Genomic DNA, 18,246 nt, shown 5'->3' on the forward strand with positions numbered 1-18,246 from the left:
ACAGATGAGGGGTGCTTTTTGTATGCATTTGTAGCTTTATACACATCAATAAGGGGTTGGAAGTATTGTAGGCCAATTATAGTTGTGGATGGTAGCTTTCTCAAATCCGCATACAGGGGGACCATACTAACTGCAAGTACATTGGATGCAGCAGGTAACTTTTGTACATTTAGTTGATTTTTTAAAGAGTATTTTAACTATATGAACATATTGTGATATCATAATTCCATTTAGTTTTATTTATTGTGATATGTATTGTATTGTATGTTTTATGTAAATTATGTGTGAGTAGAAACAAAACATATAATTATATATCATAAAAATATGTTGTTAGTAGGTACATTGTATAAACATACGAAGAATGTTTAAGTTATTAGTTGTAGCTATCTATATTATTAGTATTTTCTGTGTATATAATAGATATTTTATTCAAATATTGGGTGGTCAATTTATATATTTCATATAGTGAAATGAATTTTGTCTATGGACAGGAAGTATATTACCACTTGCATACGCAATTGTTGATGGGAAAAATGACGCCTCGTGGAGGTGGTTCTTCGAGAGGTTCAGAGAGGCTTTTAGTGAAAAGACCACAAATGTGTTTCGTGTCGGACAGGCATAAGGGTATCATTAAGGCTACGTCCATAGTGTATGACAACGTCCCGCATTTTGCGTGAATATGGCATATATGGAACAACGTAAAGACAAAATTCAAAAAGGCTCACGAACAACTGAGTTCGTTGTACTTTGCGTTGGCAAGAGCGTACACTATAGACGAGTTTAATGAACTAATGTCAAAGGTTGACGAGATAGACCCACGAGTAAAAAGTTACTTGTATCAAATTGGCTACGAAAAGTGGTCTTGTGTGTATGCAACGGTGAATAGAACTTGGACGATGACATTAAATATTGCAGAATTGGTGAATGCAGCTAATAAAGACGCAAGAGAACTGCTAGTAATTGCTTTGTTAGAATTCATGAGGGCACTTATTGAAAGGTGGAATAGCACCAACATGGAAAATGCTACGGGGTCCCTCACATTCCTCGGGAAAAAATACCACAAGATGCTGGAGGATAACAAAGTTTTATCATAGTGCACGCGAGTAAGTATCGTCTTAACTATATGTATTTATATTGTATGGGTAATATATTGTACTCTGTATTTTTTCCTTATTGTTTTGATAATTAGGTAAATTGTTATTTCAATCTAGCTACAATAAATATTGAAAGTAGGCAGTATTAATTTTATTTTTTGTTTTGTCATGCATTTTTGTATGATAAATGTATGTTTATTGTATAACTAGGTGTACTGATTACATCTTATTCATTAAACGTGTGCTTTTGTTAATCTTTATATGTGCGGAGTTCCACAGAGTATGTGCATACAGTCACAGATGGTTGTAAGAATTCATAGTTTGCCTACGGAAAAGGAATTGCACCTGTGGACGTTTTCAATTGGATCAACTGCCATGTGGACATGCATTGGCTGTTTTGCGATAAAAAAAAACCTAAGTGACGAGTATTGCTCCGTCTACTACACAAGGGCAAACCTTCTTAAGACATATGTAATTCCGGTGGACCCTCTACCAAATGAAAGCAAATGGGATATTCCTTTGACATTGCGGAGGAGGAGGTATTACCTCCTACTGTGAAAAGGGCTCCGGGAAAGCCTCATAAAACAAGATACAAAACTTTTAACGAAGTGAAAGCTAAAAAGTATAATGTCGTGCAACAATTGTGGAGGGTTAGGACAGAATAAGAAGACATGTCGCAATGTTCCTAAGAGAAAATAGAATAGTTAATTCTTCCAATAAAGTACTTTTTATGTGATGCAGAATTTTATAGAATAATAACAACCCAGTCAAAATGATTCATGTGCATTCTGCATTCATCATTGAAATCCAGTATTAACTGGATAGCTCTACTATACCAAGTGTATATTAAATGTATTAAACCACTACCATGAGTAATTAAAATTAAAACGCTTAAATTGTAACGTAAGAATCATTATAAAAACATCAAGTACGTAGCATCCAAAATATGGCGCACAATCCAAATTCCCAAAAGACATCTTCTCCAAATTTCTTATAACCTATTTGTTGCGAACTCTTAATCTTTGTTTCTTTGGTGGACCACCTCTCCTCCTTGCAGTCCTGCATGTGACCTTACTATCACTAATAGCCCCCAATTCTTGTTTTCTTCCTGCGTAATCCCAAAGGAGAGCTCCAAAGCGTCTACGGTGCTCTTCTACATTAAAGTTGACATTTGGAATTGAAAACTCCCCGATACTGACATACTCTGCAAATATTGCAACATAAAACCCACAGTCCCTGCAAGCATTAAAGTAACAGATAAACACATGCTAAAATGTACACAATTGTATGGCAGAGAATACCATTAGTATTGAAACTAATGGTTTAAATATACATACAATGAGCCAAACTTCTGCTGTGGAACCTCGGTAACTAACCACTGAACTTTCAAAGGTTCTGAAATACTTTTTCCAATATAGGAGTTTATGCCATTCTGCTTCCCGTAGAAGTCTAAGCATTGGAGGAAAAGAGGTATAACAACTGAAAACTTGTTAATAAGCTGATGAACTGCATTATTATTCCCAGCTGCAATAAATGAGTCATACACTATTAGGATCCTTTTGCATATGTCGAATACACCCAACACCCAATGGAATTTATCCTTGACATTAATGGGTATTATCACATAATCAACTTCTGACCAAGCAATATTGACAAGTAACCAATAGACTAGAATGTAATAAGCTACAGTGTCGTTCACCTTTACCACCCTACTGTGACGATCCGGCCAGTCGTCTCATGAGTTACCACTCTGTTTTCTCTATTTCTGCTTTTTTATGCCTTGTTTATCCACGTTTTGTGGTATTGGGTTGGTCAGATCGAGTTCGGAAATGATTTGGTATGGTTTGAGACACTTAGTCTCTTTAGAGTGAGCTTAAGTTGGAAGAGTCAACTGGATGTTGACTTATGTGTTAGAAGGCTCGGATATGAGTTCTGATGGTTCGGTTAGCTTCGGGAGGTGGTTTGTAACTTAGGAGTGTGATCAGAATGAGTCTTGGAGGTTCGGAGTAGATTTAGGCTTGAATTGGTGAAGTTGATATTTTGGCAATTTCGGGTTGGTAGGCGAGATTTTGATATAAGGGTCGGAATGGAATTCCGAGAGATGCAGTAGTTTCGTTGTGTCATTTGGGATGTGCGTGCAAAATTTTAGGTCATTCGGACGTGGTTTGGTTGGATTTTTGATCAAAAGTGAAATTTAGAAGATTTTAGAAAATTTGGCTTGAATCCGATGTGTTTTGATTGATTTGATGTTGTTTGAGGTGTTTTGAAGATTGGTACAAGTTTGAATAAGGTATTAGGATATGTTTGTGCTTTTGGTTGAGGTCCCGGGGGCCTCGGGTGATTTCGGATGGTTAACGGAGAAGTTTGGACTTTATTGCAGCTGCTGAAGTTGTTGCTTCTGGTATTTCCGCACCTGCGGATTGGGGACCGCAGGTGCGGCGCCGCATAAGCGCAGGAACTGATCGCAGAAGCGAAAATGGCCTGATGAGCAGCGACCGCAGAAGCGGATAGGGCGACCGCAGATGTTGCAGATGCAAAAGTGTGATCGCAGATGCGATATTTGACCGGATAAGTGATTTCCGCAGAAGCGGATGATGAACCACAAATGCGGTACCGCAGAAGCGGTTAAAGGGCCGGAAATGCGAAAATGACTGGGCAGAAGGTATAAATTGTGGCCTTCGCGAATTTTGAGCTATTTCACCATTTTTATCTTGGCTTCTGAGCTTTTTAGACGATTTGAAAGAGGGATTTCAAGGGAACTTTATTGAGGTAAGGAATTTGGACTTAAAACTCGTTCCTATGCTATTATTTCACGTATTAGAGCTAGAAATTATGGAAATTTAGGGTGAAAATTGGGAAAACTAGGGCTTGGAAACTTAGACCTTTGCTTGAGGATTTGAAGGACCATTTGAGGTCGGAATTCAGAACTTTTGATATGTATGAACTCGTGGGGAGATAAGGAACCTATTGATGTAAAAATTATTGAATTCCGAGACGTGGGCCCCGGGTTCGGGTTGTGGTAAATTCGGGATTTGTGTCGTATTTTGATTGTTTTCGGTTGGGCTTCGTTCCCTTAGCATATTTTGACTTCCTCATTCTGATTTTGGATAGATTTGACACGAGTGGAGGCCGATTCAAGGGGCAAAGGCATCACGAGCTAGAGATTTGACCGGTTCGAGGTGAGTAATGATTGTAAATGATGTTCTGAGGGTTCGAAACCCCAGATTGCACATCGTAGTGCTATATTGAGGTGAGGCACACACTTGATGACGAGCGTGGGGTCGTGCACTATTGGGGATTGTGACTTAGTCCGTCCCGGATGACTATTTTACCGCGTATTTGACTGAAATCTATTTGCTATCATCATGATCTGGGCTGAACGTTATATTTGGGCCTTGTGCCAACTATTTGGACCCTTCGGGGATTTTTACTAGTATTTCCTCATTATTTTTGACTTTATACTTGAACTCAGTCATGTTATATTTCACTGTTTTTCGTACTTAGCCATATTTACTCTGTTTTAATACTTATGTGATCTTTTAAATGATTTCTTGGGCTGAGAGACATGTTTTACTACTGCCCGAGTGGCTTGTGAGGATTTTGACTGAGTAAGGCCGAGGGCTTATGTTGTGAGGAAACATTTGATACTGATTATGAGGCCGAGAGCCTGAGATATGTACGCCACGAGGTGGCTTGATTGATATGAGGCCGAGGGCCTAGTGATGATGCCACGAGGTGGCTTGATATTGCGCTTTGGCCGTAAGGGGCCCCTCCAGGAGTTTGTACACCCTCAGTGAGCGCGGGTACCCATTGTGATGTGAGATTGAGCCCAAAGGGCTGGTATTGTTCTATGTGATTGCCCGAGGGGCTGGTACTGTTCTGAGATATTGCCCGAGGGGCGGATTTATTGATACTATGCCCGAGGGGCGAACCTTTATGTGTTTACTTTTCATAATTGACTGTCAATTACCTACTTAATTATTGAAAAAGGCTTTTCATGAAACTACATTTGAGATAAAGGATTTTACTTATCTTTCACCGATTTATTGATTTTAAATGGTTTTATTGCTTCATTATAGAATGATTTGTGCCTTACGTGATTTCTTGCTTTCAGTTTTTATTTACATTTGTTACTCACTAAGGTGGAGCACTCACTTTACTCCCTGCACCCCTGTGTGCAGATTCAAGCATTGCGGATCCTGCCAGTGCGAGTTGAGAGCTCCCGGCAGATATCGGAGTCCACGAGGTAGCTGTTTGTCGTCCACATTCCTGTGTTTCTCCCTCTTTGTCATTTCTATCTCTTTTCAGATATTTGTAATAGTTATAGACTTATCGGACTTGTAATAGGATTTATAGATGCTCATGACTAGTGACACCCCGGCTTCGAGCTGTGTTGGGTTGTCCTTCCGCATATTTATGATATTATCTGCTACTTAGTATTATTAAATCATGTTTTAGACTGTTTTCTTGTTGTTTAACTATTTAACATCGAATTGGGAATAGTTGGCTGGCCTTGTCTTCACGAGAGGCGTCATCACGACTGGGCTTGGGTTTAGGGTCGTGACAAGTTGGTATCAGAGCCTAGGTTACATAGGTCTCACGAGTCATGAGCACGTTTAGTAGAGCCCCGCGGATCGGTACGGAGACGTCTGTATTTATCCTCGATAGGCTGCAGAACCTTTACGAAAAACTTCATATTCTTGAAATTTTTGTCGTGCGAACTTGTTGATCCGAATACTAAACTTCTGTTATTTCACTCTCACTGATGGTGAGGACACGTGCTACCGGGCAGGGTGGACGACCACCAGTTCCACCAGCTGTGGCCACCAGAGGTCGAGGACGCAGCCGTGGTTGTGGTAGGGGCAGAGCAGCTAGGGCAGCACCTGCAGATCCATCAGCTGCCCCAGTTCAGGATCAGGTCCCAGTTATGGACGCTCCTACAGCACCAGCTCAGGCACCAGCTGTGCCCATTGTGATTCCGGGTCTTCAGGAAGCCTTGGCTCAGATCTTATCAGTTTGTACTGGCCTAGCTCAGGTAGTTTCAGCCACTACAGCCGCAGATACTTCTCAGGCTGGAGGAGGCAATCAGAAGTCCCAGTATTGATTCGGTTCCAGTTGTGAGGGATTTTCCCGATGTGTTTCTTGCAGACCTGCCGGGCATGCCACCGGACATGGATATTGATTTTGGTATTGACCTGGTGTCGGGCACTCAGCCCATTTCTATTCCGCCGTATTGTATGGCACCAGCGGAGTTGAAGGAATTAAAGGAGCAGCTTCAGGAACTCCTTGATAAGGGGTTCATTCTGCCTAGTGTGTCACCTTGGGGTGCGCCGGTTCTATTTCTGAAGAAGAAGGATGGCATTATGAGGATGTGCATTGATTATAGGCAATTGAACAAGGAGACAATTAAGAACAAGTATCCTTTGCCTCGCATTGATGATTTATTCGATCAACTTCAGGGAGCGAGAGTGTTCTCCAAGATTGATCTCCGTTCAGGTTATCACCAGTTGAAGATCAAGGACTCGGATATTCTTAAGACAGCTTTCAGGACCCGATATGGTCATTATGAGTTCTTGGTGATGTCTTTGGGGCTGACCAATGCCCCAGTAGCGTTCATGCATTTGATGAACAGTGTGTTTCGGCCTTATCACTCGTTTGTTATAGTCTTCATTGATGATATTATGGTATATTCGTGTAGTCAGGAGGAGCACGCAGAGCATTTGAGAGTTGTGTTGCAGAGATTGAGGGAGGAGAAGCTTTATGCAAAATTCTCCAAGTGTGAGTTTTGGCTCAGTTCAGTGGCTTTCTTGGGGCACGTGGTGTCCAACAAGGGTATTCAGGTTGATCCGAAGAAGATAGAGGCGGTTCAGAGTTGGCCCAGACTGTCCTCAGCCACAGAGATTCACAACTCTTTTGGTTTGGCAAGCTATTATCGCCGGTTTGTTCAGGGATTCTCATCTATCGCATCACCCTTGACCAAGTTGACTCAGAAGGGTGCTTTATTTGTATGGTCGGACGAGTGCGAGGAGAGCTTCTAGAAGCTCAAGACAGCTTTGACCACAGCTCCAGTGTTAGTTTTGCCATCAGCTTCAGGTTCATATACCGTGTATTGTGATGCTTCGAGAGTTGGTATTGATTGTGTTTTGATGCAGGAGGGTAGAGTTATTGCTTATGCTTCTCATCAGTTGAAGCCTCATGAGAAGAACTACCCCGTTCATGATTTGGAGTTGGCTGCCATAGTTCACGCGTTAAAGATTTGGAGACATTACTTATATGGTGTCTTGTGAGGTGTTTACTGATCATCGTAGCCTCCAGCACTTGTTCAAACAAAAGGATCTTAATTTGAGGCAGCGGAGATGATTGGAGTTGCTTAAGGATTATGATATCACTATATTGTACCATCGGGGAAAGGCCAATGTGGTGGCCGATGCCTTGAGCCGAAAGGCGGTGAGTATGGGCAGTTTGGTATATATTCCAGTTGGGGAGAGACCTCTTGCAGTTAATGTTCAGGCCTTGGCCAATCGATTCGTGAGGTTGGATATTTCGGAGCCCAGTCGGGTATTGGCTTGTGTGGTTTCTCGGTCTTCCTTATACGATCACATTAGAGAGCGCCAGTATGATGATCCGCATTTGCTTGTCCTTAAGGACAGAGTTCAGCACGATGATGCCAGAGATGTGACCATTGGTGATGATGGGGTGTTGATGATGCAGGGCCGGATTTGTGTGCCCAATGTAGATGGGCTTCGGGAGTTGATTCTGGATGAGGCCCATAGCTCGCGGTATTTCATTCATCCGGGTGCCGTGAAGATGTATCAGGATTTGAGGTACCATTATTGGTGGAGAAGAATGAAGAATGATATTGTGGGATTTGTAGCTCGGTGTCTCAATTGTCAGCAGGTAAAATATGAGCATCAAACCGGGCGGCTTGCTTCAGCGGATAGATATTCCCGAGTGAAAGTGGGAGAGGATCACTATGGACTTTGTTGTTGGACTTCCATTGACTTTGAGAAAGTTCAATGCTATTTGGGTGATTGTGGATCGGCTGACCAAGTCCGCGCACTTCATTCCTGTGTGTACTACCTATTCTTCAAGCGGTTGGCAGAGATCTATATCCGGGAGATTGTTCGTTTGCATGGTGTCCCAGTTTCCATCATTTCAGATAGGGGCACTCAGTTTACTTCGCAGTTTTGGAGATTTGTGCAGCGAGAGTTGGGTACTCAGGTTGAGTTGAGCATAACTTTTCACCCTCAGACGGACGGGCAGTCCGAGCGCACTATTCAGATATTGGAGGACATGTTGCGTGTTTGTGTCATTGATTTTGGAGGGTCATGGGATCAGCTTCTATCGCTTGCGGAGTTTGCTTATAACAACAACTACCATTCGAGCATTCAGATGGCTCTATATGAGGCTTTGTATGAGAGGCGGTGTAGATCTCCAGTTAGTTGGTTTGAGCCCGGTGAGGCTAGGCTATTGGGGACAGACTTGGTGCAGGATGCCTTAGAAAAGGTGAAGGTGATTCAGGAGAGGCTTTGTACAGCGTAGTCAAGGCAAAAGAGCTATGCTGATAGGAAGGTTCGAGATGTGTCCTACATGGTTGGTGAAAAGGTTCTGTTAAAGGTTTCGCCCATGAAGGGTGTTATGAGATTTGGAAAGAAAGGGAAATTGAGTCTGCGGTTCATTGGGTCTTTTGTGAGGTGCTTCGGAGGATTGGGGAGGTGGCGTATGAGCTTGCTTTGCCACCCAGCTTGTCAAGTGTGCATCCGGTATTCCATGTTTCTATGCTCCGAAAGTATATTGGGGATCCGTCTCATGTTTTGGATTATTCCATGTTTCTATGCTCCGAAAGTATATTGGGGATCCGTCTCATGTTTTGGATTTTAGCACGGTTCAGTTGGATGATGATTTGACTTATGATGTGGAGCTAGTAGCTATTTTGGGTCGTCAGGTTCGGAAGTTGAGGTCAAAGGATATAGCTTCAGTGAAAGTGCAGTGGGGAGGTCAGCCCATGGAGGAGGCTACCTAGGAGACCGAGCAGGGGTTGCAGAGTAGATATCCTCACCTGTTTGAGGCTTCAGGTATGCTTCTTGACTCGTTCACGGACGAACGTTTGTTTAAGTTGGGGAGGATGTGACGACCCGGCCAGTCGTCTCATGAGTTACTGCTCAATTTTCCCTATTTTTGCTTCTTTATGCCTTGTTTATCCGTGTTATGTGGTATCAGGTTGGTCAAATCGAATTCGGAAAGGATTTGGTAAGGTTTGAGACACTTAGTCTCTTTAGAGTGAGTTTAAGTTGGAAGAGTCAACCGGATGTTGACTTATGTGTTAGAGGGCTCGGATGTGAGTTCCGATTGTTCGGTTAGCTTCGGGAGGTGGTTTTTGACTTAGGAGTGTGATCAGAATAAGTTTTGGAGAATCGGAGTAGATTTAGGCTTGAATTGACGAAGTTGATATTTTGGTTATTTCCGATTGGTAGGCGAGATTTTGATATAAGGGTCGGAATGGAATTCCGAGAGATGCAGTAGTTTTGTTGTGTCATTTGGGATGTGCGTGCAAAATTTCAGGTCACTCGGACGTGGTTTGGTTGGGTTTTGATCAAAAGCGAAATTTGGAAGATTTTAGAAAATTTGGTTTGAATCCGATGTGTTTTGGCTGATTTGAAGTTGTTTGAGGTGTTTTTGAAGATTGGTACAAGTTTGAATAAGGTATTAGGATATGTTTGTGCTTTTGGTTGATGTCCCGGGGGCCTCGGGGTGATTTCGGATGGTTAACGGAGAAGTTTGGACTTTGTTGCAGCTGCTGAAGTTGCTGCTTCTGGTATTTCCGCAGTTGCGGTGCCGCATAAGCGGAGGAATGAAGCAAAAATGGCCTGATGAGCAGCGACCGCAGAAGCGGCTTGGGTGACCGCATCTGCGATGTCGCAGATGCGAAAGTGTGATCGCAGATGCGGTATTTGACCGGATAAGTGATTTTCGCAGAAGCGGATGATGAACCGCAGAAGCGGTTAAAGGGCCGCAGATGCGAAAATGACTGGGCAGAAGGTATAAATTGTCGCCTTCACGAATTTTGCGCCATTTCGCCATTTTTATCTCGGCTTTGGAGCTTTTTGGACGATTTGAAAGAGGAATTTCAAGGGAACTTCATTGAGGTAAGGAATTTGGACCTAAAACTTGTTCCTATGCTATTACTTCACGGATTAAATTTAGGGTGAAAATTGGGGAAAACTAGGGCTTGGAAACTTAGACCTTTGCTTGAGGATTTGAAGGACCATTTGAGGTCGAATTTCAGAACATTTGATATGTATGAACTCGTGGGGAGATAAGGAACCTATTGATATAAAAGTTATTGAATTCCGAGACGTGGGCCCGGAGTTCGGGTTTTGGTAAATTCGGGATTTGTGTCGTATTTTGATTGTTTTCGCTCGGGCTTCGTTCCCTTAGCATATTTTGACGTCCTCGTTCTGATTTTGGATAGATTCGACGTGAGTGGAGGGCGATTCGAGGGGCAAAGGCATCGCGAGCTAAAGATTTGACCGATTCGAGGTGAGTAATAATTGTAAATGATGTTCTAAGGGTTTGAAACCCCGGATTGTACATCGTAGTGCTATATTGAGGTGAGGCACATGCTTGATGACGAGCGTGGGGTCGTGCACTGTTGGAGATTGTGACTTAGTCCATTCCGAATGATTATTTTACCGCGTATTTGACTGAAATCTATTTGTTATCATCATGATCTAGGCTGAACACCATATTTGGGTCTTGTGCCAACTATTTGAACCCTTTGGGAATTTTTAATAGTATTTTCTCACTATTTTTGACTTTATACTTGAACTCAGTCATGTTATATTTCACTGTTTTTCGTACTCAGCCATGTTTACTCTGTTTTAATACTTATGTGATCTTTTAAATGATTTTTTGGGCTGAGAAACATGTTTTACTACTACCCGAGTGGCTTGTGAGGATTTTGACTGAGTAAGGCCGAGGACCTATGTTGTGAGGAAACATTTGATACTGATTATGAGGCCGAAGGCCTGAGATATGTACGCCACGAGGTAGCTTGATTGATATGAGGCCAAGGGCCTAGTGATGATTCCATGAGGTGGTTTGATATTGCGCTTGGGCCGTAAGGGGCCCCTTCAGGAGTTTGTACACCCCTAGTGATCGCGGGTACCCATTGTGATGTGAGATTGAGCCCGAGGGGCTAGTATTGTTCTATGTGATTGCCCAAGGGGCTGGTACTGTTCTGGATGTTGCCCGAGGGACAAATTTATTGATACTGTGCCCGAGGGGCGAACCTTTATGTGTTTACTTTTCATAATTGACCGTCAATTACCTGCTTAATTATTGAAAAAGGCTTTTCATGAAACTACATTTGAGATAAAGGATTTTACCTATCTTTCACCGATTTACTGATTTTAAATGGTTTTACTGCTTCATTATAGAATGTTTTGTGTCTTACGTGAGCTTTCAGTCTTTATTTACATTTGTTACTCACTGAGTTGGAGTACTCACTTTACTCCCTATACCCCTGTGTGCAAATTCGGGCGTTGCGAATCCTGCCAGTGCGAGTTGAGAGCTCCCAGCAGATATCGGAGTCCACGAGGTAGCTGCTTGCCGTCCGCAGTCCCGTGTTTCTCCCTCTTTGCCATTTCTATCTCTTTTCAGACATCTGTAATAGTTATAGACTTATCGGACTTGTAGTAGGATTTATATCTGCTCATGACTACTGACACCCCGGTTTCGGGCTATGTTGGCTTGTCTTTTCGCATATTTATGATATTATCTACTGCTTAGTATTATTAAATTATGTTTTAGACTGTTTTTTTGTTGTTTAACTGTTTAACATCGAATTGGGAATAGTTGGCTGGCCTTGTCTTCACGAGAGGCATCATCACGACCGGGTTCGGGTTTAGGATCGTGGCACCTACTATCCTGTTGAGTAGTCACATACAAATCATATACTTGTTCGACCCTTGTCTTGAAACAACAATCAATAGTTGTGAACCTGACGTTATTGGATGGGCCATACTTATATCTCTTCCTTAGATAGTAAAGAATAACATCGATAGGCTGAACATAAGATAAAATTTTAAAAAACAAGAATGGTTTAGTTATTTACTAAGCAAATAAACTGAAATTATAGTTGCATACATTTATTATATAAAAGCTAAGAGTGATCGATAAATATCAACGCACCGTGTCATTCAATACTTGCCCTGCGTGTGCCAAATTGTAAAACCATTCTTTCTTGTCTACCCTTGCAACACCCAAATCAAATGGCCTCTCAAGCTTGTTAACTTCCACCGGATAAGGAGATTTTCGCCTATACAAGTTATAAAAAAAAGCTTGTGAAACTTGTAATATAGTTGGGTATGAATAAGCAATCATATATGAATTGGAACCTGGATGATCTCTTATGTGTCCCATTGTATAACCATTCTCTAAATTCTTCTATCAAATTGGGGTCAACAACTATTCCAATAACATGTGCGAATGGATGTTTGATTGGAAAAATAGGAGGACCTACGGAGCTGCTACAACCGGAGTCGAAATCTTGTGTATGTGGGGACTTTGCATTCTTTCTAGGAATCTTCAATCTTCCCTTTTTCTCAGGGGTTAAATGCTCTTCAAATTGTAAGAATAATTTGAGAAGGGGTCGCAGGCAACTCAAAATCATCAAGAATAACAACTATTTTTTCAATTTGGGCATCAAAGCCCGAAGTATCCACATCCACGACAGAGTCACCAGCATCTGGATATTGGAAAAACAGATAGAGTAAAAGCTAAAACAAAGACACTTGTATGAATATTGTATGACATTTGTATTTATAATATATTAAAAATATAAATTAGTGTAATGAATAATCATTCTACGATTACCTGTATTTTCTACATTTCCAACCTCTGGGGGTGGAGCAATGTCTCCGCTTGGCTTATTTACTTGTGCAACATTGACATCAACATCTTTATATACGCAAATAAAAGTTATAAAACTAAAAAGTGTATTATAGTTGATAAGGAATTATATGGTACTTGTATGATGCTTTATGTTTATTGTACTGAAAGAGGGTGCTTAGTTAATGAAATAGTATAATAACCTTATTATTTTATAATGTCATTGACTGTTACGTACTCAACCTACTCTTCATTGTGGTCTGGAAAACAAGCATTGTTGTATCGGTTGTGGTGGCGGCGATCATTACTCGATGGTCTAATAACTGTATACATTGGTGAAATAGAAACATCAACTTTTTTGGATTGACGGGATTCAAATGTCCTAATTTCATCCAAGACTTTGTTGATTGATTGTGTGAAAAATTCCTTAATCGATACAAAGTCGCCTGCAACCTGAGAAACAAGCACAATACTACAAAATATTAAACATCAATAAAAGTTACTGTAATACATTTCTAGAGAATTACTACCTTTGTCTTGAATGCATCTAAATCACTTTAAACATTTGCAATTGCAGTTCTCAACCGTTGTACTTCCCACAATATAGCTTGGTCCGGCTTATTCTTCACTACTCCAGAATTTTCAGGTATAAACGGGAGATTACGACGATGCAATGCACTGTCTCCTCGTTCTTCCATTTCATAATCCCTTTTTTCCGGTAATTTTATGAGTTCCAACTCTTCAGATGTTGCAGCAATATTTTTGAAAACTCCAACAAAAGGTACAATAACATAATCCACTTTGTATAATAACGGTATGACAATCGTATAAGTTTTATATGTCATACTAGAGGGATGATGCCCGTGCAAGTTGCACGGGCCTGACACCGACGCGACCAACATTAACATTTAAGTATCTATTGTTGATAATAAACACAACGCTTTGTATTATAATCAAAATAAATATTTATAATCAAAATACTTTTTTATGCAGCATGGGCATAATGTTGTTGTTTTCTTTACAATATATGTGCCAACAAGGCAAATAAGGAATTAAGGACGGTGCCTCTCGAACAACCAGAGACTCAAGTTACTTCATCTTTTTTACAATACTTCTGGTTATTACAAGCTTGTCCCACTATCTACATTATGTTATTAAGTAGGCATGATTAACCTACTGTCCATTAAAACAATAAATGATTTGATATGGACACCGAGAAGATGTAAATGGATCGATCTACAAGGGCCATTAACCCCTGTTCAAATTTCTCTTCAGGATTTAGGATGATTAGAAGAAAAGACGGAAGCTCAACCCTCTGCCTTTGAGATGGTTCCACCATATTGAATCAACATCAAACCAGAGACAGCTAGAGTATTCCTAGAAACACAGAATTCCCATTGATCTTTTTATTTATTGAAAACCAACCATGCATACAATATCCTGGAGACCTAGGTACTAATAGTTCTTTCCATAATATAACATGAACAAAGGAACAAGATAAGCAAGAGGCATTCTTACACTGAATGAACACCTGATTATCCTCCGCCGTCTTCGATGAAAATCGCTTTCCATCAAGCTGTAAAACCATTGATATAAAGAATGCAATTAAAAGCAAGCATACTTCAAAGCTCACTACATAGAAGACATACTATTCTTCTGAGGTTCATACTAAAGCCTAGAATCATGTAAGGAACAACTTCAGTAATATGGCACTATAAATTTATATTTATGGGGTAAATGTAGTTCCCAGGTCAATTTAAAAAGGAAAATTGTCAAATACTTGGATAAGGAATGTTGTTACTGCAACCAAGAAATTAAAGACATCATGTTTTACCAAAACATAATAGATTCCAGAATACAACCAATAGCAAATAATTACTCAAAGGAGATGCTTACCGTAACTCCAAGAATTATAAATGGTCATGTCATTGTCAACAGAATCCTTGAGCGAAGAGTAAACTCCATGCGAAGAGAACGTGTAGCTCTCATAAACTGTGCAGACAAAAGTTCTGCCAGTAAACAAAAACAGTTACAAATCTGTAATGGAACTTGGTTGAAAGGAACAAAGATAGAAAAATTTAATACCAAGAGGCAGGCACAAAGAGATTCTTACAGATTCAACCAGAATCATCTCTAGGAAACATCACTTAGCAGATTTGCAGCTTTTACAAAAGATTACTAAATTTAGTATCAGAACCATATGGTGTAGGATGAAAGTGTAGTTCTTGCATCCTACAAAGCATATGAAAATGTTAATATAACATCTTGAAAGATGTTTAACAAACTACAGATATCAATATTGCATTGTGAAATACATTGAACATGCCTTTATTCCTGGCATATGTAAATCACAGTAGCTAAGAAATTCCCATTCTGCTTGCATTAAATTTGGAACTGAGAATTTTGCTTTTCATAAAGTCAATATGAAGCTAAGTCTGATTTAGCTTTATTTTACCTTTCAGGATGATCAAAAGTAAGAATTTAAAATGATGTGAGTGCGCCAAAAATCACAGACTTGAATTTATATCGGCAGATGCACCACTTCAATCACTATCATCCAAGAATAAGATGTCACGGATGGAACAGATAAATGTTCCGGACGCTGTAAGTATTAGAAATCATTCCATTAAAGTAATCTTGTGGGAAATATCTTTAATGTATTGCAATCTCATTGTTCCAAAACATTGAAAGACGTGCACATACTCAACGTGGTTAGATGTCCACAAAAGACGTGGATATAATTTTTTCTTGATTTTCAATAACAAATGAACTTCAGCCACAAAAGTAAAATATTGGAAGCAGATGGAAAGGTGCATGCAAGGGAGCAGGTGGATACTCCACTTAGAATAGATAATTGTCAGTAGAATAGAATAGTATTTACTCGGCTCCTAACGATTTAAGAAATTAGCATGCCCCTCAAAATCACAAATTGCAAATAGTGAAGAACATCTATGGCTCCCAATGGAGATAAGAATTCTCTTGGCTAAAGCATTTTTGAAGAAAATTACTTATAAGATATGAACTGTTAAAAAGTTCCAATATATCGCATTATCAGACTAATCAAAGAGTAGAAGGATGACAATTCACCTAATCTTTGTACTGATGGTTTCCTCTTTCTTTCTTTCTTTCTTTCAAAACCCAAAGAATGGAATAACTAGTCTGACCACAAAAACCTTCCTCAGAAGTTATTTTAGCAATTTCGGAGTATGAAGTGAAGAACATAGCACTCAGAGTAAATGTGCTCTCTTATATAGCAATTGTCTTTTTCTTTTATTTCTAAGTAATATAAGCTAATATATCCCTCAAGTGTTGCATAATTTTCTCCAAACATATTCTAATATTCATAGACTTAAATCATATAGGAGGTGAAATATATCCCAGCCTATGTAGCAGAGTGCATTGTGCAGAATTTGATACACTTTTTAACACTTTTTGGTATAGAAGACAATACTGGGCATCGATTACAGGTAACATTTGAGGGATGATTCGGAGCTTATGCACATTCAAATAGCATGTGTGAAAACTTAAAATGGAGTTCATATCATTGAACTATCTAACTTTTGTCCATTTGTCCCTTTACAAGATTATGAGATGGGCATGCTCTAAAGGAATACATGATGACGTAGGCGATAAGTTCTTCCTCAACATAAAGCACCAGTTCTACTAAGTTGATGGCGTGATACAAATATATGTAGAATATATGTTACTTGTACTTGTACTAAAGGAAGAAAATAATATTTTGATCAGAAAAGAAAGATGATTTTTCTTTATCTACTTTATGAACATAACTTATTTTTCACTACAACAATGAAAACTATTTTTAAAACATAGAAAGAGAACTAACAACTGCGACGACTTGTTAAATGACAAACTCATTGTCATACTCCTGAATTAGCAAAGTGAGAATCCAAAGAAACCTTAAATACATCTTTGATATAATCAAGAGATAAATTTATGATCAAGATCACACACATGAGTGTGAAGAAAAGGCAATTAAGAGAACTTACCAAGCGAATGGGCTCTAAAAGGTCATACCTTATATAGTCGCGAGCAAGGTCATCAGAGCTTCTTTCTATGCTAGTATCACCTTGTCCAGAAGTCCTTTCCCCTTACATGAATACAAACCAAGTGTCAAATGTGATAGCATGGAAGAAGCAAAACCAGAGCAACCAAACCGTATGACTTGTAGATGGAAGGACCTTTAGACACAGAAATGTTTTTTTTTATAAAAAAAAAAGTAACATCGCTAGCAATAGACCACTTTAGATAAATAGAAGCAGAAATATTTTTCTCAAACAAAGTATAATGCTAATGTCTATTCAAAGAAAAAGCAGAAGAGCAAGATAAACACTCAAAGCAAAAACGAGATAGCAATAAACAATACCCAAGGTTACATTGTTGACCAAAATAAAGCAAAAGAAAGTAATTCATAATCATACCTTGCATCCTTAGTGTGTGGATGACAATAATACCCAACATAATTATCCAAGTCTTGAACAGTGGCCTCAAAATCACCAAAGTAAAGACTTTCTTCTCGAAAAGCCTTTGCTCAGCCGATACAAATTTTTCTGCTGCAGCCCAAAAAGGTAAATGGCAACATAAAACTTCAAATAAGTTGAGTGAGGAAATTCAACAAACAATTTGGGTGCACAATCCACTTTAAGTTTCAGTCATTTCGATACCTTAAATTTTCCATAAAAGGGTTTAATTCTGCACTAATTAGCCATGATACATGTGCAAATCTGAGGAGTATATTGATACTGAAGATAGGAATGTAAGTGAGAGGAAGGCAGAGAAACTGAAAGAACCATAGACTAAGAACGGTGAAGGAGAATGGAATTAGAAGTGAAGTAAAAGCCAGATGTCTTACATAATTAAAAAGGCAGACAGGTGTCACTATAAAAAAGAAAATTCCTGATGCTGCAATTGAAGTAAATACACGTGTAGGTAATAGATCCAATAACTAAAGTCCATTGTCCGTTACAATTGAAGTAACTTTTTGTACAATGGTTTAGTGTTGTGTTCGTCCACTCTCTTCTCGCTTATATATAGTAGAAATTAATGTGCTATCAAAAATTCTATTTTACATATATGCATATAGTGTACTCAATATGAATTAGTATAATTGTATCATAATTGTGTTATTTTTGCATGCTATAATATTGTATTATACAATTTTGACTTGACAGATATATATATATTGTATATATTAAAAATTTAACTATTGCATTAAAAAAACAAACAGTTTTTTACCTTGATC

General features: G+C 39.4%; 1 long non-coding RNA gene across 5 annotated transcripts; it reads right to left on the bottom strand.

Annotated features, from left to right (window-relative positions):
• Positions 1-1,870: 1,870 nt before the first annotated feature.
• LOC107826393 (uncharacterized) lies at positions 1,871-17,885 on the bottom strand. 5 transcript variants are annotated; one of them, XR_012696532.1, is made up of 13 exons: positions 17,669-17,885; positions 17,426-17,557; positions 17,022-17,094; positions 15,100-15,218; positions 14,883-14,995; positions 14,505-14,562; positions 13,517-13,694; positions 13,190-13,439; positions 12,972-13,055; positions 12,494-12,843; positions 12,288-12,414; positions 2,432-2,618; positions 1,871-2,330 (listed from the first exon to the last, which is right to left on the bottom strand). It is a non-coding gene; the product is annotated as an uncharacterized LOC107826393 (long non-coding RNA). The 5 variants fall into 5 exon arrangements; XR_012696534.1 differs by lacking the exon at positions 13,517-13,694 and adding an exon at positions 15,442-15,588; XR_012696536.1 differs by lacking the exon at positions 13,517-13,694 and adding an exon at positions 15,442-15,588 and having other exon boundaries at positions 17,426-17,554; positions 17,669-17,827.
• Positions 17,886-18,246: the final 361 nt, after the last annotated feature.

This window comes from Nicotiana tabacum, chromosome 11 (genome assembly GCF_000715075.1).
Source record: "Nicotiana tabacum cultivar K326 chromosome 11, ASM71507v2, whole genome shotgun sequence".
NCBI lineage: Eukaryota > Viridiplantae > Streptophyta > Magnoliopsida > Solanales > Solanaceae > Nicotiana > Nicotiana tabacum.